Here is a 27,451-nt window from a genome sequence, read left to right on the forward strand (position 1 = left end):
TTAAACGGTGCTATAGCTGCCAGACATCACTATACATTGTTCAAACTCTCTTATATCAATGTACAGTAAACATTCAGTTACTTCTGTAAGGGTACGCTTTACATTCGTGTTATTCCGATTCCTATGATGGAGGGATCAACTATCTTCTTTTTTGTCAATCTCTCTCCCTTTTTACGTAGTGTTTGTATTGTAAATAGCGTTTCCTCTTGTGTTTGTTCGTTACATGTCAAAAACATGCAATAAAAAAAAAATACTCATCTGCCACGGAGGAGGCCCGGGTTCAAATCTCTTTCGATCTTCAGTATTTTTTTCTCATTTTATTTTTTTCATTTCTATCGATTACTTTTTCATGTCTATCGGCTACGCCACCGACGGCAACGGCAACGGCGACGCCGCTTGGCGCAGGAGCGGGCGCCTAAGAGTTGCGCTCTAAAAGGGGACAAGCTACTCGTTTCAAATTACAGGCCGGTGTCTATTACTTCATCATGTTGTAAAATGTTGGAGCATATCGTTGCAAAAGAAATTAGAACATACCTTAGCGAGAACAACATTATGCCACCTCATCAGCATGGGTTCCGGGAAGGTATGTCGAGAGTAACGCAGTAACAACCGTACGTGAAATCTCTATGGTTATTTATAAAGGGGGCCAGGATGACATGTTATTTCTTGACTTCTGTAAGGCTTTCGGTAAAGTGTCACATTCCAAACTTTTGCATTAGCTTCAACTAATTGGTCTTCCGGATTACCTGATTAAGTAGGATTACGTCATACCTGACCAACAAAAAACAATTTGTAGGTATTAATGGTTGCCATTCTCGAGTGCTTCCTGTGAGCTCTGGTGTGCCGCAGGGCAGTGCATTGGGGCCCTTGTTCTTAATTTATATTCATGATTTAACGGAGGTTATTTCATCATCACTGTCCATAAAGCTGTTCGCAGATGACTGTATTATATTTAAAGAAATAACTTCTACTAGTCACCGAAGATTTGCTCCAACTGTTAACATAAGTTTTGTGTATCATTCTTGGGACGTGCAGTTAATTGCGCAGAACACAGTTTTACTAAGAATCAACGGAAGAAAGGCCCCAGGAATATTTGAGTACTGCTCGAGCAGCGTTCCCATTCAAGCTGTTGACAGTTACAAGTACATTGGAGTCACTTTCACTGACAAGTTAACATGGACTAAACAGATATCGGAACTCTGAACGAAGGCATTTAAGAAGTTGTGCTTCTTACGTAGAAGACTACGTCATGCTCCTCCTCAAGTGCGCTTGCTCGCAGTGAGCACATATGTACGATCGAATTTAGAATATGAGTGGCAAATTTGGGCCCCACACACTTTAAAAGACATTATTCAGCCGGAAATGATTGATCGCAAGGCCACTAGATTTATTTTTAATAAATATAAGAGAACAGATTCCCCAAGCGCACCCATGACCAAAAACAAAATATTTTCTTTACATTCCAGAAGAAAATTTCATTGCATAAATGTTCTTCATAATATAATGGCTGGTAGCTTTAGTATAACTGATTTGCCATACATTCGTCCTGTTACAACTAGACAAACAAGACACACTAGACCTCATTCATTGCAACCAATTTTTGCAAAAGATAATGCACTTAAACATAGTTTTTTTCCCAGAACTATAGGGCAGTTGAATACACTTCCAGATTCAGTAATGAAGTCGCCGAATTCCGTTCGGTCTCTAGAAGAGCATATTTTCTGTTAGGTTTGAGGTTTCTTTCCTGATGATGATCTCTTTCATTCTGCTATATAAGTGTGTTAATAAATATTGCCCAATTATTGCCTATTCTTCATGTTAATGTTCAACTTTTATTGCATTGTAAAATGCCGCAATGCTATCGATTAGCCACTGACTGCACCATTGCATGTGTTAAACTGTCCTTGTATTTTTAACACGAAAGTGTTTTATGCCGGGGTCCACAACGGCTCCACTGACGCATTTCCGTCACGGATATGACATTCTAAAATATAAACACTAACATATGGAAAAGAAAAAACTGACAAGAAAAAGATCCGTTACCGGGAGTCGAACTTACGACCTCGATCCCCAGCGCGCAGCGCGAAACGACGCCGCCACAGACGGCACGTTCTTCGACATACTAACGGCATGCTATATATATATATATATATACACCGTTTGCCGGTGGCTGTACTCAGAGATCGCGGTACATCAGCGTGTTTTCGTAATCACTAGAGAGATGGCGCGAAGGGCTCGAACGGCGCGCGTCGCCGCTCACGCGTTGAGATGAGCGTGCGCCTCTACAGGCCGTGGTCGCTCCTGCGCGCGCTTATCTTGTACGTCTTGCGCTGTCACCGCAAGTTTGCGCTGAAGTTACAGAGAGCACGAAGGTCACCTCGCTCACTGCAGTGGCCGCTCTTGCGGAAAGAGCGCGCTGCTCACGAACAAATAAGTTATAACAGTGACAGTTCGCGCTCATCCTGTGTATACTTGTGCGTTCGTTTCGTGCGTCCTCCTTTGTATTTGACCAGCGCGCTTTAACTGTCGAGCTGTCATAGTTGTTAGTTCGCGCTCATCCTGTGTATGTTCGTTCCGTGCGTCCTTTCTGCTTGAGCAGCGCGTTGCAAGTTTCGAGCTGCTTGCCGTTCTTCACGTGACATTACGACTTGTTGCTATAGCCTTCATTCCTTCGCCCTCGGGGCGAAACAATCCACAACCAACGCTCAACTACGTCTGTGAAGACACGTTTTACTTTCGCGTTATACCGATTCCTATGACAGAGGGATCAACCATTTTTTCTCTGTACTGCCCCGCCTGCTTGGGCTAAATTAGCCTGCAGTACGTTCAAATAAATAAAAATAAATGAGGAAATAACCAATAGACCACCGCGGCGGGTACGAATGAAATTTAATGAAATAATAAGGTGAATCCTTGTATATCTTGAACCGTACTTTAGTAGTAATTTGTCTTATAAATTAAAGGAGTCCTTACTAGAGCCGTGCACGGGCCACATTTTGGAGCCCCAGCTCGGCCCGAGCCCGCTGAGTGCGTCGAACGTTCGCCCGAGCCCGGCGCTAAGGGGCTGCGAGATCCCCCGGCTCGGCCCGACATACAAAAACGAATGCCCGAACCCGCGGCCTGGTCTCCTGCGGAGACAATTAAGATATCGTTTTCCGATAATGTGGCATTTTGTTCAACATAGCAAAGCGAAACATAAGCAGATGACAGTCACTAGATAAACAGATTACAAGATGTCGTGTCAGAGTAACAAACTGTTCAATGATTCGGGCTTCAGTGAAGTGCCGCGCTCCTGCCTCACATATTCCGCTGCTCTGAAGTTCGGTTCACTGCTCGCACTGGTAGCCGGACTTGCCAATATCCTTTGCTCAGGCATAGGAAGCTTGGGATATTTAGACTGCTTGTTCATCCAGAAGTTTAGTACCTCAGATGCAGGACAGAGCGATGATTACATGGATAGATAATCACAAAGCTCATCTTGTGTGACTTCACCTTCTTCCCTTGCGTTTAATGTGGCTAAAGGGAGGAGAACCGAGAAAGGGCGCTGGGGGAGGAGGCCTTACGTGATGGAAAACAATTCCGGCACAACGTCTATATTTTGAGCTTGATTCGGGCTTTGCACCTGACCCGGTCCGCCCGATAAAAATCAATCTAGCCCGAGACCGGCCCAAGCCCGAGATTAAAGATGTCGGCCTACCCGAGCCCGGCCCGCGGGCCGGCCCGGGCTCGGGCTTTCGGGCTATCCGGAGCTCGTGCACACCTCTAGTCCTGACGCGAATTTTAAAAAATTTCGTATTGTTACTCTTAAGAAAAGTGCTGGTGTCAAAAACACTGAAAATTGTACGAAATCCATTTAATATGTTTTAATACCGCTTCCTTAAAAACACTTCCGATGTCTATTTCGAGGAGTTGGTATCACAGTGAGGCGAAAGCACTGTGTGACGTAGCTCTAGGTCCCGTGGGGACAGCAACTCTTGACGTTCTTGCAGCACTCCGTGGCTTGCTGTTAGTTGTGCGTGTTGTACGTAAACAACAGAGGGTGAATTGACATCCAGCGGCTCCGACAGCAATTTCGACCGCGTTCGCAAATCTAGCGAGCAGTGTTGACTCGTCATGATTATATCCATTCTGATGGGGTTGTCTTGCACATGCTTGGGCGACGAAAACATTACAATGAGACTAAAATATGTTATACGTGTTTCCTGGCTCCGGTGTGTGGCGAGCATTTACACTACATGCTAAGGAAACCAAAAATGTCCCTTTTGAGATGTCTCCAAATCGCGTCAGTACTTCTTTAAGGCACGACCGCTACACAATTCCACTTGTGTGGACCAACTGTGGAGCCGAAATGCTTTCGTGCATAATCCCCAGTCTTCTCAACAGACGTGCACAGGCCACAGAATCTATTCAGAAATGCGCGTCCCTGAACTTTTTCGTGATGAATGTTAAAGCTCATCTTTCTTCCTGCTCTAAATATTGATAAATTGTGTGTAAAAAAATATTATGTTCCTGAGGTTTTCGTTATCAATTTGTAATTTTTAATACCTCTATTAATAGTCCTAAGACTATTCACATTGTTCCGTTGTTTACATGAAACTGTATTCTGTATGTGCGATAGCGTGTGATGTTCTTTGTTTTTGTCGCTACGTGCTCTGAGTGCGTGCATTCGAGTGCCGAGGTCCCCGTCAGGCAGAGCACATCTGCCTTTTGACTTTGTGACCGAAACTCTTTGTTGCCTGAAATAAAGAGCTGAAATTAAGCAAATTTAACATGAATTAACACATTAGCGACCAAGTTTCAGCATGTCGAGTCCATCTGCCCTGAAAGGCACGTCGCCTCAAACGCGCTCGCTGCAGACAGCGGCGGCAGGGACGAGTGGGTCGGGCCCATGCAGCTGGGCGCCCCGCCCTTCCGCCACACGTGCGGGGCCAACCATTCTGTAGGTCTCCATACTGTTTGCTTTTTTTTACGCCTCTCTGTGAGCGCGTGGGCGGCACGTTCTATGCGACAGCTCTGCTCGGTGGCCTCACAGAAGTCCTGCCTTCGAGATGAATGTCTGTACTTCGTCCCCGATAGCTTCCCTTACAGGATGTCGGAACGGACCCCTCGTTTTTAGAAGCATGCATAAGCCTCAGAACGGCTGAATCTCACGCAGTGTGCACAGCGAGTGCATGCTCACGAAACAATTAGCTTATGCCGTTTTACAATCAAAAAAGTAAATTGTGATTATGAAACATGCTGTAAAACTTTTTGACCATCACATTCGCACTAATTACACCGCGTGTGCATCGCAGTGCGGAAGCCGCAGCTAGGCATCGGACCGCAGCTAGGCACCGAACAATGGGGCTGTGCTTAGCAGCACAGCCCCATTGCCTTAAAAAGGTGACAACCTATAGATATGTAGCTCAAATCCCGGCTCCAGTTGAAGTTTTAAATAAAATATTAAAACTTTGAGGACATTTGAGCTTCGCCTTTAAACTTCAAGACTGCGATAGCGCAGTCGCCTTCTCATTCCCTGGCTTGTCGCGCTCCGTGGACACCTCAGTCGTGCTATGGAACGTCTATGCGCTTAATGCTGACCGTTTTAGACTATCCTAGAATGCGTACTGCAATTACGTTTGCGAAGCGCCCTATAAGCCATAACTCATCATTTTGCGGATTAGAGAAGTACCCACAACGCGTCCGTAAGGCAACACGCACACCTACGCAACTGTGCACTTTGTTGATGCTGCGGTTGATGATGGTAATAAATTACGCCTGAGTGCTTTGTAGTGGGTGGTCCTTGAACCACCCGCTCGTTCGACAGCGTGTGCGATGTGTCACGCAATACTGAATATGTTGAAGCGACCCCTCACACAGCATGACACTTGCAGAGGGCTTTTTTTTTTTTCCGAAGCAGTTTCAAGCACTGGGATGACTCTCGTAGAATATGTGACTGCCACCCAGGATACCGGGGCGACCGGGGTTCGATTCGGATTCGTACCCCTGATGTTTTATCATTTGCATCCATCGCAATTTCTCCTTCACAACCAACGCCGCCGACGCCAACACCGGAGTTCCTGCGACACGAGCTTTTTAACGGCACCGCGTTAAAGCAATAGTGAATGTCCTCCCACGAGAGTGTACTCTATCGATCATTACAAAGTAGCTACCTCAAACGATTAACAAAAACCATGCTATTACAAGATGAGCAATGCAACTTATGCGAAAAGTGCTTACGAGATATAAATAGACGGAAGTCTCCGAAAGCTAAAATATTCTTGTATTCTAGATAATTAAAAGCCTTCAGAATAATCACTGCGTCCACTAGATTTTCTTATGCGGATAGCGTAGAGAGCTGGCATGTAGAGTTTTCATAATGCCATTGATTGCCAAAGAAAAATATATCTTTGTCATGAGAGAGATCACTCCTGAATTTTCTATTGAAGCAAATGCAGTGAAACTGAAACTTTCTTACTTCAGTCATGTCATGCGTGCTACCCTTTAAAGGAAGCCAGGGGCGTAGCCATAAATTTTTCGATGGGTAGTGGGGGTGAACCAGCCTTTATGTATGTTCGTGTGTGTGTGTGTGTGTGTGTGTGTGTGTGTGTGTGTGTGTGTGTGTGTGTGTGTGTGTGTGTGTGTGTGTGTGTGTGTGTGTGTGTGTGTGTGTGTGTGTGTGTGTGTGTGTGCGTGCGCGCGTGTGTGTGTGCGTGCGTGCGTGCGTGTGTGTGTGTGTGTGTGTGTGTGCGCGCGCGTGTGTGTGTGTGTGTGTGTGTGTGTACATACACGTGCAATATTCTGAGGATTGAACCCCGAACACCTCTCATCTTTTAGCTACGCCAATGAATGGAGCGCGGATTCATGCTAGCTAGGATGAAAGGTAAGAAGACGCCGTGGCTCACACAAACATGTTTGGAACCATAGGCATGCACAAATGATGGGGGGGGGGGGGGGGCTTCGTGATCATCTAAAGGAGGGCGCCAATTCTGCCCACACCTTTACTCTGTCGGACCTATCACGTCATTTTTTAACGTCCAGGATTATGACCACGCAAGTTTCTTGACGATAACGGCAACCGAGGAAACCTCGTGTTGCATTCAAAGAACTCTTTGCTACCCACCTTTAGCCCCCTAAAAGCCGGGCACCAATTACAGTCTGCTGCGAGGAGTACGTCATCGGACATGTTTACTAGCGAAAAAGACTTGGACGAGAAGAAGGAATACAGGACAACGCTAGCGGGACAACAGGACTAGCGAGATACAGGACAACAATATACAGGTTAGGACTAGCGGGATACAGGCTAGCGGGATACAGGACAACAGGCGACATATTTGCACAGCGTTACGCAAACGAGGACGTTAGAAAGGACACAACACAGGCGCTGACTTCAACTAAATTTTATTAGCGAAAACGCTAGAAATATATACAGCTGATAACACCAGCACACATGAGCACAAACGCACAAACCTATTGCATAACCGCCAGATACGCGATTTTCTTTTTAGTGAGGGCAACTGATGGCATGCTTACACAGAGGTCACCCAGTTGTTCCATTTGATTAGCTTCTATGATTTCCAGCGTAAGCTGCTCTCGGTGTTTCGCGACAACGGCGCACTTTTCAAATTCTGGTTTGCAACCACAATTTCTGCAATGTATGCCGAGATGACCTTGAACAGCTGTGGTGACATGATAGTGATGCTCTTTTAAACGCTCGTTCAAACATCTGCCCGTTTGCCCAACGTACTTCTTACCACAAGATAATTAACGGGATCAAGTACACAACACCCACAGCGCATGCTACGAACTGACTCTTGTGTTTTGTTATAAAACGCTCCTTCGTGTGGGTTGGGCATTCACGCGCTTACAAAGCATTGATAGTTTGTCCGGAGCTGAGAATACAACCTTAACTTCTACCTTGTCACCTGTCTTTTGCAAGTTGTGCGAAATTTTATGCAGGTAGGGAAGCACCGCGACTCGTTTATTATCTCTAGCGGCACGGCTTCCTGGTGCTTCACCTCCCTGTTTAATTGTCCTAAGCAATTTTTCTGCCAACGAAACCAGCACAAACTCAGGAAAACCGGCACTTGTCAGACGGGTTGCTTGCTCAAGAAAGCTACATTTCAAAGAGTGGCCGCAAGATTTCCTGAGAGCATTGGAGAAGCAAAGGTTCGCAATGCCCCTTTTAACAAGCTTTGCATGAGCTGACAGATCTGGTAGGAAGTGGCTTGCTTCCTCGGGGCTCATACTTCCAGCATAGGTGCTCGCTAGAAATGCTTAAGCGCAAATCTAAAAAAATTACACCATCTCCCGCTAAAGGGGACCATGAGGCGATGCGAAGCCGGAGCACTTGCACGATCGCGTTCCGTTGGCGTTCGTTGGGCATGCTACCAACCTCGCGTCGTGGAACGCGAAGAGGGACGCTACGCGCGTCTTATCTTCCATCTAGCCTGGCCGTTCATTCTCGCAGGGCGAGCGGGGAACGCGGTCGACAGGCGGGCGAGAGGGGGGCAGCGTGGGAGAGGAGAGAGAAGCGGAGGGGACGCGCATGCGCTCGAGCTCATCGCGGCGTTCCGCAGGAGAGAATTTCGGCATGTCTAGCCCCCGTTTCAGAGGAAGAGTGGAAAGGGAAAGTGGAGAGGAGATGGGAGAGGGTGAGTGGAGAGGAGGTGTGTGGAGAGGGTATGCGCATGCGCAGTAAGGGTGGTCACGCCGTACACCACCACCACCACCACCACCACCGGATTGAGCTCCGCCTTAAGATACTTCGCATCTAAAACCTTAACGAGGCATTCTGCGGCAGCTTATGCGTCAGGATTAGTGGTGACATGCACTCTTTAAAGGGTCCCTCAAGCAAACTTTAGTTAGACGCTGGAAGTTGTGTGCCGAATTCGTCATTGCTGTGGCCTCCGCGACTAGCACCTGCAACGCGTTACGCGTCCGTCCCATTCGGCGCGTTTTCAAAAGAAGTTCAATTTTGTCGAACGCAAGGTGGCGTCGACGCGCGTAGACGTGTTTCTTCGGCTCCGTGAGTTTTTGGGTGTAACTCCCATCTTTCTTGTGATATCCTTGTGATATTTTTGCACGAGATGTGTGAAGCTTTCTCCTACGTTTTGAGACATTTTTTGCAAAGATCTGTGCACTAGAACGCGTTTTATTGACTTCTGTGGTTCCGCGCCTACGAGAGCTTGGTGGCTCTCCGACGCCGTAGGCGTTGCGCGGCTCGTGCGTCATGAGCCAGGTTGAGGTGGTAGAAGGGGAGGACCTTTCCCCGGAGGAGATGCTCAAATGGCGACAAACGCACATCTACGACGCCGCATATCAAGACTCACTTCGTAAGGACGCCATCGCTGCCACTGCCAAAGCTGCTGTATGGCAACAAATGATCTCCAAGAAAAACAAAGTGAGACCTCCCAAGCTACCCGAAGGCTCCTACAAGGCTATTTTTCGCATTCGCGGAGGTTTCAACGCCTCCCGCTTCAGTCACTTCCAACTTTCTCAGCTACTCTTTACGGCTGCCGGTCTTCTAGCCACCATGGAGCTGCGTCAGGACGTCGTTACGATCAACCCCACCACCAACACAGTTACCCTCAGTACGGAGAGCTATGACCGCCTGACGAAATATCTCGCCATAAAGTCGCTCATGGTCAACGGCCAAGACCACGAAGTCGCCTCCTACAGCGTTCCAAACTCCGAGACATGCAAAGGCATCATCTACATCGACAGGGTATGCCTGGGAGAAGTTATCTACGAAAAAGATATTCTTCCTATGCTTCGTGAGTGCAACCCAGAAATGCATTTTCTGGAAGCCAGACGGATGGGGAAAACTTCTGACGCAGTCCTCGTGACTTTTTTGGGAACGAAGGTTCGTTTTTGGGTCAAGTATGAAATGGCAATGCTCCGGTGCAAACCTTTCCGACAAAGGATGGAAGCCTGCACTCGCTGTTGGACTGTTGGACATCGGCCCAGATGTGTGCCCTACGCATAAAGAGGAGACATGCCGTAAATGTGGAACTCTGGATCCTCCGCCTGACCATGTGTGCATTCCGAAGTGCGTGCTGTGCAGTGGAAGCCATGAGACTGGCCGCGTGAGACTGGCCATGAGCATGGCCGCGTCCCCTAAGCGCTCCGAAATAGTTGTGTGGCAGTGGAACTGCAGGGGCTTTTCGAAAAAGAAAGCTAGTCTGCAACAATACATAGCAAATCTCACACAACCACCTGCAGTCATTGCTCTACAAGAAACGCATGGTCGTATTAAATTCCCTGGTTACAATACATTCCAATGCACAAGATGCGAACGAACCAATACCGCAATTCTAGCCCAAAAACACTTAACCGTTACTTGTGTAAGGAGGAAGAAGAACAACATGCCGCAGTGGGACACCACCTCAGCTGGGGCAGCCAAGCGCGAGCTGTTGGTGCCAGCGCTGCGATTCTTGCGTCGGTTGTCGCCGCCCGCTTTCACCGTCCGTAGGCATCCTGCCCAAGTGCTACTTGCGCCAATAAACCCCGTATCAGAGTGGTGGAGGTGCGGGGTACCTCGGTGCAGCAGAGGTCGCTGCGAAGCGCCGACGACAGAAGCGCGCGACATGGCCTGGATACCCGCAAGCGTAGCAAATGGGACGGTTGTCAGCTGTGCGCCAGGGGTTTCCGTAGCACTGCTGTGTACTAGGCGTCGTTGGTACTCGCACAGGTTGAGGAGTCGACGAAGGTAGAGGTCGCGGTGGATTAGCAGTAACAGCGGCATAAGTCAGTGGCGCGGCGACAGGTGTTGGCTGGGAGGCGGACGGCAGTGCCTCGGAGACCTGCTCCTGTATCACCTGTCGGATGGCTGGCGCGAGACGCTCAGTAGTGTGTTCTGTTGTCGGTAAATACGACAGGCACGACAGTTGTCGAGCCACTTCCTCGCGCACATACCGTTTGATTTCTGACAGCAGCGGGTTGTGCTCACCACCGAGGGTCAACGCCGCGAGAGTGTCGTCTGTAGCCGCTGGCCGCCGTGTCAAGAGCCGTTGCTTCCGCAGTTCCTCGAAGCTCTGGCACAGAGTGGCGAGTTCAGACACAGTCCGCGGGTCCTTGGCCAGCAGCATCTGAAAGGCGTCGTCGTCTATCCCCTTCAAGATGTGTCTGATCTTGTCTCCTTCACTCATCGAAGGGTTAAGGCGCTTGCACAAGTCGAGTACGTCTTCGATGTAACTTGTGAAGCCTTCTCCTTGCAACTGTGCACGCCCCCGTAGGCGCTGTTCAGCACGGAGCTTCCGTACCTCTGGGCGACCGAACACATCGGCAATGCGTTGCTTGAAATCACTCCAGGTGGTGAATTCTGTCTGGTGGTTGTTAAACCAGAGGCTTGCGACCTCTTTCAGGTAGAAAGAAACATATTGCAGCTTGGAAGGGTCGTCCCACTTGTTGCTTGCGCCCATCTTTTCAAATGTCGACAGCCAGTCTTCGACGTCTTGCTCATCGGTGCCGTTGAAGAAAGGTGGATCGCGCAGGCGCAGCGCCGTGGGCACGATGACCATCGGAGGTTGGGTCGTGCCTTGCTGGGCGGTTTCGTTGGCCATTTCAGGGGCAGCGGGTAGTCTCCTGTTTCGGAGTTCCAGGTTGAGTACCCCGCACCTCCACCACTGAAGAAGTGCCGCTTCGGGGCTCGCCAACTCACAATACTTGGTCATGTTGTCTCAAAGGATGGAATTCTTCCAGACCCGGACAAACTTCGTGCGGTCGCCGAGTTTCCTAAGCCGACTACACTCAAAGAACTGCGGAGCTTCGTCGGCTTGTGCTCTTATTTTCGTCGTTTCGTCCGTAACTTTGCGTCGATTATAGCACCACTTACGAAACTACTTGCTGGCCCTGCTAATCTTTCCAGTTGGACCCAAGCATGCGACGAAGCCTTCGACACATTGCGCCGCCTGCTTACGTCACCACCCATTCTGCGCCATTACGACCCCACTGCTCCGACCGAAGTGCACACAGACGCTAGCGGCGTCGGTCTTGGCGCAGTGCTCGCGCAACGTAAGCCCGGCATTCCAGAGTACGTCGTCGCATATGCTAGCCGCGCCCTCACAAAAGCAGAAACCAACTACTCCGTCACCGAGAAAGAGTGCCTCGCAATTGTGTGGGCATTAAGCAAGTTTCGTCCTTACTTGTACGGACAGACTTTCGACGTCGTAACCGACCATCATGCACTCTGTTGGTTAGCTTCTTTGAAGGATCCTTCCGGTCGCCTTGGACGTTGGGCTCTTCGCCTACAAGAATTTGACATCCGCGTCGTCTACCGATCTGGGCGAAAACATTCTGACGCGGACGCGCTCTCTCGATCGCCAGTGCAATCTAGTGAAGACCCGCATTCAGAAGCTGCCTTTCCCATCACTGCCGTTTCCGTCACGAACATGTCATCTGAGCAGCGAAAAGACCCATGGATTGCCTCTCTCCTCAACGTCCTTTCCGACTCTTCAACGTCTGCATACCCACGTGCTCTTCGTCGCCAAGCCACACATTTTGAGATACGAGACGCGTTATTATACCGAAGAAATCACCAAGCAGATGGTCGCAAATGGCTCTTGGTTATACCAAGCCACATGCGATCTGACGTATGTGCATATTTTCACGCTGACCCGCAACATGCTCACGCTGGCATGTTGAAAACATACCAACGGCTCCGCCAGCGTTACTACTGGCGTGGCATGTACACCTTCGTCCAAAAATATATTCGATCATGTCCATTGTGCCAACAACGAAAGTCATTTGCCCATTCACCCGGATTACTGCAACCTCTACCGTGTCCGGCACGCCCTTTCGACCGTGTTGGCATTGATCTATATGGACCGCTTCCTTACACCGCAGCTGGCAATCGATGGATAATTGTCGCCGTCGACCATCTAACGAGATACGCTGAAACAGCTCCGCTACCTTCAGCCGGTGCTCGTGACGTAGCCAACTTCGTCTTACGCCGCTTCGTCCTGCGTCATGGTGCACCACGCGAACTACTCAGCGACAGAGGGCGCGTGTTTTTATCCGAGGTTCTTCAAGAACTCCTTCGCGCATGTCGCACGGTTCACCGCACCTCTACAGCCTACCACCCGCAGACCAACGGTCTCACTGAGCGCTTCAACAGAACGCTGGGAGACATGCTCGCGATGTATGTCGATTCTGACCAGTCAAACTGGGATGTGGTCCTCCCCTTTGTAACTTATGCATATAATACGGCAACGCAGTCAACGACGGGCTTCTCGCCTTTCTTTCTTCTATATGGCCGCGAACCGTGCGCCACCCTTGACACTATTTTGCCGTATCGTCCGGACGCCTCCGAATTCAGCCCTGTTTCTGAAATTGTGCAGCACGCTGAAGAGTGTCGTCAGTTGGCCCGCTCATTCACCTCGGACAAACAGGCCCTCGAAAAAGAACGCCATGACCGCGACCAGCAAGTCGAGACTTTCGCCGTAGGTTCGCTCGTTTGGCTCCGACTGCCCTTCCATTCCCCTGGCCTGTCGTCCAAGTTTGCCCCCAAGTATCACGGTCCTTATCGCGTCGTGGAACGTCGATCACATATAACATACGTGATTGAGCCAGTCACGCCATCTACAGACAGGCGCCGCCTTGGTCGGGAGACAGTCCACGTCAGTCGCCTCAAACCATACCACGACCCCTTCGTTCTGTCGTCACCTTGATTCGCCAGGATGGCTCTCCTTTGTCGCCGGGGTGTTGTAAGGAGGAAGAAGAACAACATGCCGCAGTGGGACACCACCTCAGCTGGGGCAGCCAAGCGCGAGCTGTTGGTGCCAGCGCTGCGATTCTTGCGTCGGTTGTCGCCGCCCGCTTTCACCGTCCGTAGGCATCCTGCCCAAGTGCTACTTGCGCCAATAAACCCCGTATCACTTGTACTTATTTTGATGGTATCGACATTGATCATGACTTCGTAGAAATACTTCCTAAAAAGACCAGGTCGGCTCCCATTTACCTCCTTAATATTTACAGCAGTCCGAACTCGAAAAAACACAGGTTTACCGTCCTTTTTGCTCGTGCTAAACAGGAAGCCCGGAGAAATCCGCTCCTCATTGTTGGCGATTTCAATTCTCCAAATCAGCTATGGGGTCACACAACATCCACACCTAAAGGACGAGCTTTATGGACCCATATACAAGATCACCAACTCACCCTGCACAATGACTTTGACATACCTACCCGCTTAGGAAATAGCGTCTCCAAAGACACATCACCAGACCTCACCCTCACCTCTCGGGTTAACTTAGCTAAATGGGAAAACCTTCAAATCAATTTCGGTAGTGATCACTACGTCATTCAGACCTCTTTTACTTTCTTTCACAAACCCTTTAACACCCAACCTCCCGAACTTACGGATTGGGACAAATTTCGGCAAACTCGCGCGAATAATGCTCCCGGTTCTATAGATGATTTACAAAAGTGGATCAGCCAACTCCAAGCAGACGTTGACAAACATACAAGAACTATGCCATTTGATACCCCGTTCCGAACAGTTGATGCCAAACTATTCCACATGTGGGAAGCGAAGGAATCGCTATTAAAACGCTGGAAAAGACACCGTCACAACCGCAGGCTTCGCATCCGTGTAGCTAGACTCGATCACGACATACATGCATATGCGACCCAACTAGTCAATCAACAATGGGGTCATATGTGCGAGAGCATGCACGATAATCTCAGTAGTAAGAAGACTTGGCAATTGCTGAGACATTTGCTCGACCCATCGACATCGCGCGCTCATCACAGTCATTACATCACTCGGTTATTGCACCAACACAATGATAACATTCCCCATCTTTTTCAAGAGCTTGCACAATTGCACCTCCCCCTCACTACAACTCACGAGCAATTAGATTATAAAGGCGAGGTCAATGAACTTCTCGACGCCCCAATAACGGAGACAGAAGTTCGACATGCCCTATTTTCCCTTAAAACTACATCTGCCCCGGGTATCGATAATGTAACTAATAAATTACTTCGAAATCTGGACGACAAATCGATCTCCGCCCTTACAGATTACTATAATCACTGCTTCAATAACAGCTCCCTTCCGAACTCATGGAAAGCCGCCAGGGTAATCTTTATTCCTAAACCTAATAAGCCCTCAGACATAGCTAACCTTAGACCAATTTCCCTAACGTCATGTCTGGGCAAAACTCTCGAACATGTCATTCTTAATCGCTTAAATAAGTACACAGAAGACAATCGGTTATTCCCACCAGAGATGATTGGCTTTCGCCAATCGCTCTCTTGCCAAGATGCCATGCTGAGGCTCAAACATGACATCCTTACTCCCAGTGGTAATAAAGATACCCAAGCCATCCTGGGGCTCGACCTTCGCGGTGCGTTCAACAATATAGATCATGGCTATATCTTACGCGAATTAGACAAGATTAACTGTGGCAAGAAAATGTATGACTATATCCGTGAATTCCTTACCAACCGCACGGCTATCATTAGTCTCAATGACCAAAATTCGCCCCCAATCACCCTAGGTAGCTTTGGCACACCTCAGGGATCTGTGCTCTCACCGTTCCTCTTTAACATAGCCATGAGGTCTATTTCTGAGTCGCTGGCCCACATACCGGATCTTCAAAATTCTTTATATGCAGATGACATTACCATATGAATGAAGGGTGGATCCGATGGCTACATTCAAGATGTGGTGGCTACGACAGCTGGGCTTATGAACCTCGAGTGCTCGCCAGCTAAATCTGAGCTGTTACTTATCTCAGCTAATAAGCGCGACAGACCCAGCATTCAGATAAACCTGAATGGGAAGCAAGTTCCCATTGTAGACAAAATACGTGTACTAGGCATGCACATCCAATCTAACACACTGAACACTTACACACTTCAAGCGGTTGCTGCGAGCGTTGACCACACAACACGGCTTATAGGAAGGGTCTCGAATAAGCACGGTGGTCTTCGCGAAGCAGATGTAATAAGACTTGTACAAGCATTTGCCATCGGTAAAATCACATTCTCCCTCCCTTATCTTCACCTCACAAGGCCTGAGGAAGATAAGGTTAATTCACTAATACGCAAGCTATACAAGTTTGCTCTTGGAGTGCCAAGTACAGCCTCTACTGAGAAACTTTTGGCTACAGGCACCTTGAATACCTTTAGTGAGCTCGCAGAAGCCCACCTGACAGCTCAGTACCAACGCTTATCGAACACCCACGCTGGTAGACATATTTTGAACTCCCTAAATATTATCCCAGCACCGATGACCAAAGAGAAATTTAATATTCCCCATCAGATTCATGAGAATTTTGATATCCCTCCTCTCCCTAAAAATATGCATCCTGTTCATCACGAGCATAGAAGGCAACGACGAGCTAAATCTCTACAGAAAAAGTTATTTAACTCCAAAGATGTGGTCTATGTCGACGCCGCAGAGTATCAGTGTGGACAGAAGTTCGCTTTATCAATTGTTAACTCCACTGGCAGTGTTGTAACGGCAGCATCCATTCGAGCCTCGTCTTCGGAGGAAGCGGAGGAGGCCGCGGTGGCACTCGCCGCAACAATTGCTAATTCGTCTCTCATTGTAAGTGACTCAAAAACTGCCATATACAACTTCGGAGCGGGTAGGGTTTGTAGGACAGCCCTAGCCATTCTCTCTCGTAATCCGCCATCCCAACTTGTTACATTAATCTGGACACCAGCTCACGCAGGCCTAATTGGTAATGAGGCGGCTCATGCAAGCGCTCGAGCTTTCACGATCCGAGCGCAGGCTAGGCTAGGGGACGCTTCAGAAACCAATAATCTTCCTCCTGCATTTACCTCTAAGGACAGATTGGTTACGTACCACGACATTTGCGGGCATTACCGCCTAGGTCGCCAAACCCTCCCGCCTTTACTACGTCGGTCCTCACGCAGCCGCGAGGTTCTATGGCGTAGACTACAAACCCGCACTTTTCTTTCCCCTGCCTTACGCCACAAAATTTACCCCGGGATGTACCCTAATTCGCACTGCAAGTTTTGTTCTGTCAGGCGAACGGACCTTAACCACATTAGGTGGCAATGCAAACGTCACTCCCCTCCCCAGAGCCTTCGTAAACAATTAAGTAGTCAGGAGCTGTGGGAGGCTGCCATGCGCAGCTACAACCCCGCACTTCAGGAGGCTATCCTGAGGTGGGCTGAGGTGGTAGAGGAAGCCTACCGCGAGTAGGATCCCTCGCCTTCATCTCGCAGCCCCTTTCCCTTGAGATGGGATAAATAAAGTTATTTCTCTCTCTCTCTCAATTTTGTCAATGCCTTAACACACTGCGGGATGGCGACCTTTGTCCAAGCGTCGTAAAAGCGTCGGCCTCGCTCAGTATCACGCTAACACAAACCAAAAATAGCTCTGCGACGCGCGCCTGCCTCACCTGGCTGTAACACCGCGTTCCATGCTGACGCGCTCGCCCCGAGAAATATCGCAACCGGGCTACCGGGGCGGCACGACGCGCTTTGCGTTTTCCTCTAGTCCGGCGGTGGTGTTCAATCACATTTTAACATGCCGCGGGATAGCGACCAAGTTCTACGTCCAATATGCGACGCTCTTCTTGCTATCGCACCTCGTTCTCTGATTACGCTTTCACCGTTAACTACTACCGCTACCACAAGGGTTTGTTTAATCATTTAACATGGACGTTAGTCGTCGGGATGGAGATGTACCACCAATCATCAAAGTGGCTGCATCCACGTTTAACGGCGCCATTAACTGCCAGACATCAATATACATTGTGCAAACTCTCTTATATAAATGTACGGTAAGCATTCAGTTACTTCTGTAAGGGCGCGCTTTACTTTCGTGTTATCCCGATTCCTATGACGGAGGGATCAAGCGTGTTTTTTTTAAAGACGATAGTCTTTCTTGGGGAACTTAAACTGCTTAAACGCCTAAATTTTGGTTTGTCTTTCTGTCTTTCTGTTTGTCGGCAAGTCCCTCGATTCAGCCACCCGGCCAAAGTTGAACCACTTGCCCAAGGGCCAGCCACCTTGAACGGATGACTAGGTTCATACTTGTGTACATTGTTGATCAAAAAGCAAACATTACGCATATCTGAGGCGCAACATCACTAGGTGAATATTAGGTGCTGTGTTGCTTTAATAGAAAATACTAGGGGTGTGCGAATATTCGAAAGTTTCGAATATTCGTCGAATATTACATTCGAAATATTCGTATTCGATTCAAAAAACGTATATTCGAAAAGTTTCGAATATTCGAAAAATTCGAATATGCGATTCGATTATCATGCATAAAATAACTCGTCTTCCACATTTCTGCTGCGTTCGTATAGCTAAAAACGTTGCCGAGAGGAGCGATAAACATCGTAAGTACAGCGCCCCAATACGTATGATTTATTGCTGGTGCATCTCCGACGTGCAGTGCTGTTGGCGATCATGTAACCGTGCATTTTCAATATTATGCGGCCGTAACGTGCCGCACTACCACTCGTTCACTATGCGGGACCACTTCTGAAGAAAGACAGTGACCCACGTGACTGGTGGCGGACTGTAGGCACCTTCATATACCCCAGTCTGGCAAAGCTTTGCCCCATGTAACTCCCTATACCAGCCACTTCTGTTCCAAGCGAGCGTGCCTTTTCATTGGCAGGGGGGGGGGGGTTGTCTCTGTTAGAAGGGAGCGCCTGCTGCCTGATCATGTGGAGCAACTCGTATTTCTTCATTTCATTTCATTTCATTTTATTATACCCCTCAGGGCCAGAGGCATTACAGATAACATCTGATAACATCTAGTAGATAACATCTGATAACATTCATGATAACATCTAGTCATTACTTTCATTGTGCCGTGATATTTGCTTGTGTTGTGATGTGCATTGTGCTATAGCAGCGTATGTTATGTTGCCAGTCAGGCTGTTGATGTTTTTTTTTTTTTTTTCAAATAGCTACATGTTAAATAAAATATTGTTACTGTGGAGGCATTTTTCCTTTGATATTCGATATTCGATTCGATATTCGAAGGTGGATATTCGTATTCGATTCGTATTCGAAAATTTTGATATTCGCACACCCCTAGAAAATACATAGATACGTAATTCTAGAGACCCTAGTTTCTTAAGCTGCGCTGAAAATGCGACTGCGCTGAAACTTCTCTTCCTCCGTGCCCTCTGCACGAGCTCATTGTTGTGTTTCGGTTTCGGTTCCGTATTGCACTGTATGAATGCCATGGGGTGCCGCTCTGGCATTCCTGTTTTACTCAGGCGACGTGTAAATAAAAGAGTGTGTGGAGAGCACTCGTTGAGTGCGGACGTTCCTTCTGCTTCGGCGCTTCCCTCCAAACCGCGTGTTCGGGCTGGCTGGCGTCCCCGCCGGTCGCGTTGGTCACCGCCGGTCTTCGCCTGCTGCTGCGCCGGGACTACCAGCCCGCAACACAGCACTCATGTTTCCCGACGTATTGCCAGATGGCGTCCATATCTCACGCAGCGCCTCTTCTATCGTCTTTAGACGACATTTTTTTTTTACGTAGATGCCATGGGCGTTTTGTCGGCGTTCTCTATGGTGTACTGCCTGTTTCTGTGGGACGGGCATGAAAGTTGAGACATTTGTACGGGCACGAGAGTGGCGGTATCATGAGCCAGCGCCGCAATAACGTTTACTTGGACGCGGTAGAATAAACGAGCATACCGAGTGCTCGAACGCGCCAGAACATTACTTTCGTTTCCAGGGCTGGCGTCTGCTCGATGCGCTAACCGCTGGGACACGAACGCATGGGAAATCGAAGCACATTAGCCCCGCATCTCGCTGCAATTCAGGAAAAAAATTAAAAAGGCGCACACGTTCCCTTTGTGTGTCATTATTTCTCTCATGTTTTATTAATATATTCAAGCAACAAATTACACAAACTACACATGTCGTGTGAAATAATTATCGCAGCGTCACGTGCTAATGTTGGCGACGTCAGAGCACTGTCGTCTACGTAGAGGAGCGACGTCACAGCACTACCATCTACGTAGGGCCATTTTCTCATGTATGTCATCCCCTCATTCTCTAAAGCGCGCGCCCGCGAGAGGAAGGGCAAGCAGCGTTCACCTTGAAATATGACCCATTTCCGCGGCGCGTAGCGTTGCAAATATTGGCAGACGTGATCGCGAACGCCCAGTGCATGCATTGCGCTCGTTAGCTCAAAATTCTCAAACCTGGTGAGGGGCCCTTTAAAATCACATAACACGTTTGAAACAGTAGCTTCAAAGCCCATGTCGTCACAATCAAAAAGCAAAAGAAAGTCGTCGACAAAACGAAAAACTTTCACAACAGTGCTTTTCTCGAGACGGCTAAGAAGTAGTCGGTCATGATAAGCAAGAAAAATGTCACTTAAAACTGGCGCTATGCATGAACCGATACACACGCCTCTTTTTTGAATGAAAATTCCTTCGTTCCACGAGGCAAAAGTTGCTCTTAAGTAAAAACCAAGTAGCTCGGGAAAACCGCTGGCCGACACAGCCGCCGCATTCTGGAAAGCAACTGAGCCAAAGTTGTCAATACAGTCCTCAACGCACCGTGTCGTGCGGTAAAGAGTAGTACAGGTCCTTGATGTCTACTGAGCACGCGTTAAGACCCTTGTCGTTACTTCATAGAAAGGCTATTATATCGTTAGAGTCTTTTACCAGGAAAGGGTCGTCGATAGTTAGCAAGTTTAGCTTCTCTTGTAAAAACAAAGCAACAGCTTTTTGCCACGTCCCATTCTCAGATATAATGACCCGTAGTGGCCAGTCAACTTTGTGAGTCTTGACTCTGAAGAATAAATCCAAGCTAAGCTTCTTACTTTTGTCAATGGAGCTTGCTAACCGACTTAAGCTCAGTGCGTTACACAGCTTTTTGGCTTCAGTTCTTACTTTTTTTAGTGAAACTTGGCTTCAGCAATAGAAAACACTATTTATAGCGTTGCTGGCTTTTGAGCGAAAAACGTGATTCGGCAATACCGCGAAACCCCCATCCTTATCAGCGGTCAACAAAGCGACAGAATGCTCCTTGAAAAACGCCACAACACCGTGAACAGGCAGGTTGTTGCGGTTTCATTTTGCCTGCGACAAAACATTAATGCCTTCAGCGACACATCTATCAGCCTCGGGAGCCCGCTTGGCTACCTGCCTTACAAAGGTCAGCAATTCCGGCGGAGCCAGCTGAGGCTCTACGGCGAACTTGGCTCAACACACTCTGAACACTGTCCGGGATAGGCACGGCACACGCTGTGTGGATTGGGTTGCTCCTTCTGGGAGCCCGAAGCTGTGCCAGAACGTGCTGCCAGGTGAACTCAGTCGTCCGGCTCGTGGAGGCGCAAAACTCGAGCCACTTTTTCTTGGCCCTGCGAGGTGTCTCGGTGCTGTTCAGCTGGAAGAATAATACATCCCGAAGCAGGTGTGCTCGAAGTTTCCATTCCGAGCGAAGAATTTTACAGATTCGCTTGCCGTGTCCAGTGGAGGGGGTGAGGCCTCCAAACAACAGCTTGACTGCAGGCGGAAGGAACTTGAGGCGTATGCAATAAGCGAGCGTGCGCGCCTGACATTCAGCAATGGCAATGAGGTTCGCAAGGTGACACGGATCAGCAGGAAAACACGTAAAAGAGCCCGACGTACTAGAAATGTAACTTGAGAGAACGGCAGCATGGGCTAGTTGGTGATTTATAATCGACATATTTGCACAGCGCTACGTAAACGAGGACGTAAGAAAGGACACAACACAGGCGCTGACTTCAACTAAATTTTATTAGCAAAAACGGTGGAAATATATACAGCTGATAACACCAGCACACATTAGCAGCACATTAGCATAAACCTATTGCATCACCGCTAGGTACGCGATTTCCTTTTTGGTTAGGGCAACTGATGGCATGCTTACACAAAGGTCACCCAGTTGTTCCATTTGATTAGCTTCTATGATTTCCCGCGTAAGCTGCTCTCGGTGTTTCACGACAACGGCGCACATTTCAAATTCTGGTTTGCAACCACAATCTCTGCAATGTATGCCGAGATGACCTCGAACAGCTGTGGTGACATGATAGTGATGCTCTTTTAAACGCTCGTTCAAACATCTGCCCGTTTGCCCAACGTACTTCTTGCCACATGATAACGGGATCAAGTACACAACACCCACAGCGCATACTACGAACTGCCTCTTGTGTTTTGTTATACAAACGCTCCTTCTTGTGGGTTGGGCATTCACGCGCTTACAAAGCATTGATAGTTTGTCCGGAGCTGGAAATACTCAAAGCTAATCAAAGCTAATCAAGTGGAACAACTGGGTGACCTTTGTGTAAGCATGCCATCAGTTGCCCTAACCAAAAAGGAAATCGCGTATCTGGCGCTGATGCAATAGGTTTGTGCTTTTGTGCTCATGTGTGCTGGTGTTATCAGCTGTATATATTTCTAGCGTTTTCGCTAATAAAATTTAGTTGAAGTCAGCGCCTGTGTTGTGTCCTTTCTTACGTCCTCGTTTACGTAGCGCTGTGCAAATATGTCGATTATAAATCACCAACTAGCCGATGCTGCCGTTCTCTCAAGGACAACAGGACTAGCGTTGTCCTGTATTCCTTCTTCTCGTCCACGTCTTCTTTTCGCTAGTAAACATGTCCTATTATTCACGTTACCAACTAGCCCAACTTTCCGCCTTAAATGTACGTCATCACTCCGTTTTCAGGGGTGAGGGTACCTGCGGTGAAATTTGGCCCTCCCTAACCCAGAACCCTGTACACGCCATTGTTTAGAAAGCATTCCGAAGCCAATGGGGAAACGTATAAATGAGTTTGAAGAACTTGTAATAACATGGTCACTCCGGTGTTCATACACTCATGGTGTCACCACAAGTAGCCGGCGACCTGAAGGCACTTAACACCAACGTTACTAGAATGAACTCAGTTCCAAAAAGCTCCGTATCTCCGCCAGCGGAGGAGGGTGGTCCGAATGGCGGTCGCGAGAACTAGCGGCTCTGCAGTCACGTCTTGCGCAGAACCGTATATCTGGCGAGTCTGGCGAATGAGCGGGGCAGTGACGTCGCGGCGCGGTGATGACGCCGCTCACGTCACCGCCACGCCTCCACTCCGGCGCCGTCCGCCATATATAGTATTTCACGCGCGACGGGCGCACGGCTGAGGTTAGGTACGCGCTGTTCATTCGTGAAATCTAGCGCTGCTAAACAAATTGCGAAAGCTAAATTGTGCAAGCAAATTGTTATAAAAGTTTCATGAAGGATATGGAGTTAATTATATGTCCAAATCATCGAGAAACTGACTTCTAGAGTTGTGTACGCCGAAAAGAGTCCACGACGTTCTACGCAACGCGCTCTGCTTTTAGAGCGCAGCTCTTAGGCGCCCGTTCCTGCGTTGATCGGCGTCGCCGTTGGCGTCGTCGGCATAACTGATAGAGCGAACGAGGACGAAAGAAAGCGAATGTGGAATCAGTCGATATCACGAGCCTCTGGCCTCTACGTCGCTTTCTTCCTCCGTCACGTGCGCTGGCCCTTCGGTCGGAGCTCGTGCGCATGCACGGCTAGTGGGTGCGCTGCGACTGTCTCGCTTGTCGTGACGGGGATGTCGATGCCAGCGTTTCGCTTGGTTCGTGAAGCCTGCAATGCACAGAGCAGTGTGCGTATAGCACTCGAGCACTGGCATTTTCTGTGGCAATATGTAACGAATGTTCCAATGCGGATAGCCAGAACTTCAAACACAGTTGGCGTCGCCTCAACACAAAGCTGCGCGCAGAACCCGCATGAGGGAGTATCGTAATCATCGGCGACTTATCGGGCTATGAAGACTGTGGGTTTCGTCTATTTTAGTTTGTTTCTTCATTAATTTTTTGAAGCTTAGATTCTATAATAACGACGCTTAGCAATGTTTCTGGCGCTGAAGTTGTTTAGAACGGTTCGGCTGACGCTTCTCTGCACAGTGATCTCGGGAGAAGCTTATTTTAGACCCTGCGATGATCCTCGCTCCGAAGTTAGAGTTGAACTGTTGAGTGTACTATATATGTAACATTGATTTCTTTATTTGCTTCTTCAGCGGAGTACTGGCTAGTGCGCAAGATCACTACAGTCAGAAATCGGATCTCCCATGCTCGCGCTTTCAGCAGTATGGGGGTGTTCATGCAAGCGGAATGCGCGCTGGTGAATGTCACGGTCATTAAAACATTGCTTTTAGGGCGAACGCCTTAGATGCCTTATGAAACGCGAGAATTGACTGGAGTCCCGAGGCTTCGGCGGCAACACTAGTGAGCCAAAAAATCATGTGATGACGACACGAGGACGTCGTAGATAGCTCGAATTGTGACCTGTCAACGACGCCATGCTTACGCCGGGTTACGTTACGTCATCTGATATTGTCATCACATGACATCGGCGCTTTGCACAGCCTCTGTGATCGACCCACTAATCACGGAGGCAATGCAAGACCCGGAGACGTACAGAAAGCTTGCAACGCGTCCGAACTTGGAGGCAGTCAAAATCATGTTATGACGTCAACAGGACGTCATAGAAGCTCAAGTTTGTCACGTGTCCATGACGTCAGCTTACGTTACGTCATCTGATATTGTTATGACATGATATCGGCGCTTTTCACAGCCTCCGTGATCACCGCCAACCACGGAGGCAATGCAAGACCTGGGGACGAGCAGAAAGCTTGCAACGCCTCCGATCATGGAGGCAGTAAAAATCTTGTGATGACTTCACTAGGACGTCATAGATAGCTGTAATTTGTCACGTCACAATGACTTCATGTTGACGTCAGCTTACGTTACGTCATCTGATAGCGTCATCACATGACATCGGCGCTTTGCACAACCTTTGCTGATGCTTTTGCAGCTGATGATGATTAAATATGTCTGAGCGCTTTGTAATGGGTGGGCCTCTCAAACACCCACTCGTTGCGCAATCCACATGTTTTAACGCCTGGCGCGATTCTACGCTTCTGCCACGTAATACTGCATGCGTTAAAGGGGTGGTGCCATCAAATTTAGAGGCTATACCAAGCCTGTTGTGGATTTCCTCTGTATGCAAGGCCACTCCACACGAAGGATCGGACGCAGCAAACGTTTACAATATATTTTAATTCACCTCCAAAGTGTACCTAAATGCCCATTCTGCCGACCGAGACCCATCGCTAGCGCGCCAACACTGACGTAGCTCTGTAGGATGGGCAAGGAAAGTTGTAGTGACGTCACAACAGATCTGCTGTAGTGACGTGAGTGACCTCCGGACCTCCGCCCCATCCGCAACGTACTGTAGTGAACTAGAATATATTCTAGTTCACCGTAGTACTGGCAAAGCATCGGTTGCTACATCACTCGCCGAGTTTCGATCGCTTCCTGGCTAAGTGCGTCACAGCCTTGTGTGGTCACATGACCAAGCCTCCTACACTTCTACGTCACAGCCCAACCTCGGCGCCCCGAAACCGAAACCGAAAGTTGTCCACATCAAAAGGAGATAATAAATTATTTAGCGAGAATACATGAATCTTGGTGCGTGCGTCATGCTTCCTGGAGCTATAGGAAACGCTTAGAGCCAAGAACGCGCAGCCACAAATTTGGTGGCACCACCCCTTTAAAGAGACTCCTTCCATTACATAACATTATTCATATAGTGTTTTTCTTTTCGGAAGCAGTTTCATGCAATAGCATGGCTCTGTGGTTGAACACCTGCTTGTCACGCAGACGACCGGGGTTTGATTCTCACTCGAACCCAAGATTTTTATAATTTATTTTATATGAATCTTTCTAGATTTTTCGGTCACGGAGAAGATGGTGATTTTTCGCTCACAACCAGCGACGCCGACACCTACGCCAACACCGCAATTTCTGTGAAACGAGCTCTTTCACGCTGTCGCGTTAATACCTTGAACCGACTAAAACAAAGCTTTTCCAGTCCAGTCGGACCTACTTGCCAACACACGTTTATTGCAACTTGCAATACAACGGAATGACCCCCAAAGCACATACACGGCGCTCTTATAAGCTAACAGAGAAACTAAACAGCGACGTCAGAGCCAGACACTTTCAGGTGCGTGTTATCTTAGGTACGACAATCCAAGATATACAGTGACGTCAGAGCGCCACTAACGGACGTTCTAAGGTGGAATGAAACAACAGTAACGTTACGCGCCTACGTGCTGATTGAAAGCACTCGCTTTTCGAAATAACAAGCCACGTGCTGGATATCAGTAAAATAATGAATGAATTATTTACCATTTAATTTATTTCCAGACCTTCTAATAAGCGCGTATACCTGTGCTTCCGCAAATCACTGCTTGTAAACTTGCTGGAAATACAGTTACTTCTACCTAGCGCAGTAAAGATGACAGCAATAGTTCAACACACGCTATGTCGTCTTCAGTAGGCTATACATTGCTAAAATCCTTAGTACAACGATATGAAAAAAGAAAGGAGTAGGAATCCTGAGATCAAATGAAATCTGCAGTATTGCGTGAGGAAATCACGTGGTTATGAGGCACGCGTCGGGTACCATCCGGGGTTCCCTAACCGGCACTGATATGAAAGTACACGAGTTTTTTTACGCTTTGACCCAATCTAATTGCGGCCGTTTTCAGTGGGAATCAAACACAAGACGTCTTGTTAGGCAGCGCGATGCCATAGCAGCTAACGCGCCACGGTAAGTTGAGATCTCGTGTTTAAATATTACAGGATAGATCGATTGTTGACAATGCGTATACTTGGCATAATAATACTGCGATTTATTCGATGAATCGCCGAGAAGTATTCAAGGCGATATATCGTGTGTCAGCCTCGCAGTTTAGTCACAAAGATGGGCTTTCTTCAATAAAATCGATCTGCAGCGTACACGGCCTCCGTGATCGCTCTCGCAGGTACACGCGAAATCACGTAGGCCATGCTGCTCGCGTCTGGGCGTCCCCGTCTTGTGTGGCATTGTAGCGCAAAGGAGTCGTGTCGTCGGGCGCATTGTCGTCGCGCACTGTCGTGTCGTCGTCGAGCGCCCTCGGGACGCCTTTGCCGGCCGAGTAGTCACGTGTCGGCGTCGGCTCGGTGCGTTCCGTGGTGTGTCGCACCTCAATGTAGAACAGGGCGTGGTGGCCCTTCTTCTTGGAGACGCCCGAAATGACCGCGCCGAAGGCCAGCACCACGAGGCACAAGGTGGCTGCGACGGTGCAGCGTTGCATGAACACGTAGTACGCCGATGGTTCCCGTGGCCCCTCAGCTGCGCGGAGGCGATCTTCTGTCATTTTACAGCAATGTCATCTTTTTGTTAGTCTTTTCGCGCCATGTCAAGAGCTTAGCCAAGCTATGTAGCCTGACTAAACTCTAGCCTCTAGTTAATATTGCAAATTAAGCCGAAAGAAAAAGTACATCTTCTGATTTTTGTTGTTGTTGTTTATATAGATATAAGCCCCCGGTAGCATATATAGAGGCCAAGGCACCTGGTGTTCCATGAAACGAAAATATAAGCACATCCTAATACAATGAGAGAGGAAAAAACGACGTAGATAACAAAAAAA

The 27,451-nt window shown here is 48.5% G+C and overlaps 1 pseudogene; it reads right to left on the bottom strand.

Annotated features, from left to right (window-relative positions):
- LOC125759300 (uncharacterized) overlaps positions 1–27,178 on the bottom strand; it is a 50,308-nt pseudogene extending 23,130 nt beyond the window's left edge.
- Between the last annotated feature and the right edge of the window lie 273 nt (positions 27,179–27,451).

The sequence above is a fragment of the Rhipicephalus sanguineus genome, chromosome 7, assembly GCF_013339695.2.
Source record: "Rhipicephalus sanguineus isolate Rsan-2018 chromosome 7, BIME_Rsan_1.4, whole genome shotgun sequence".
NCBI lineage: Eukaryota > Metazoa > Arthropoda > Arachnida > Ixodida > Ixodidae > Rhipicephalus > Rhipicephalus sanguineus.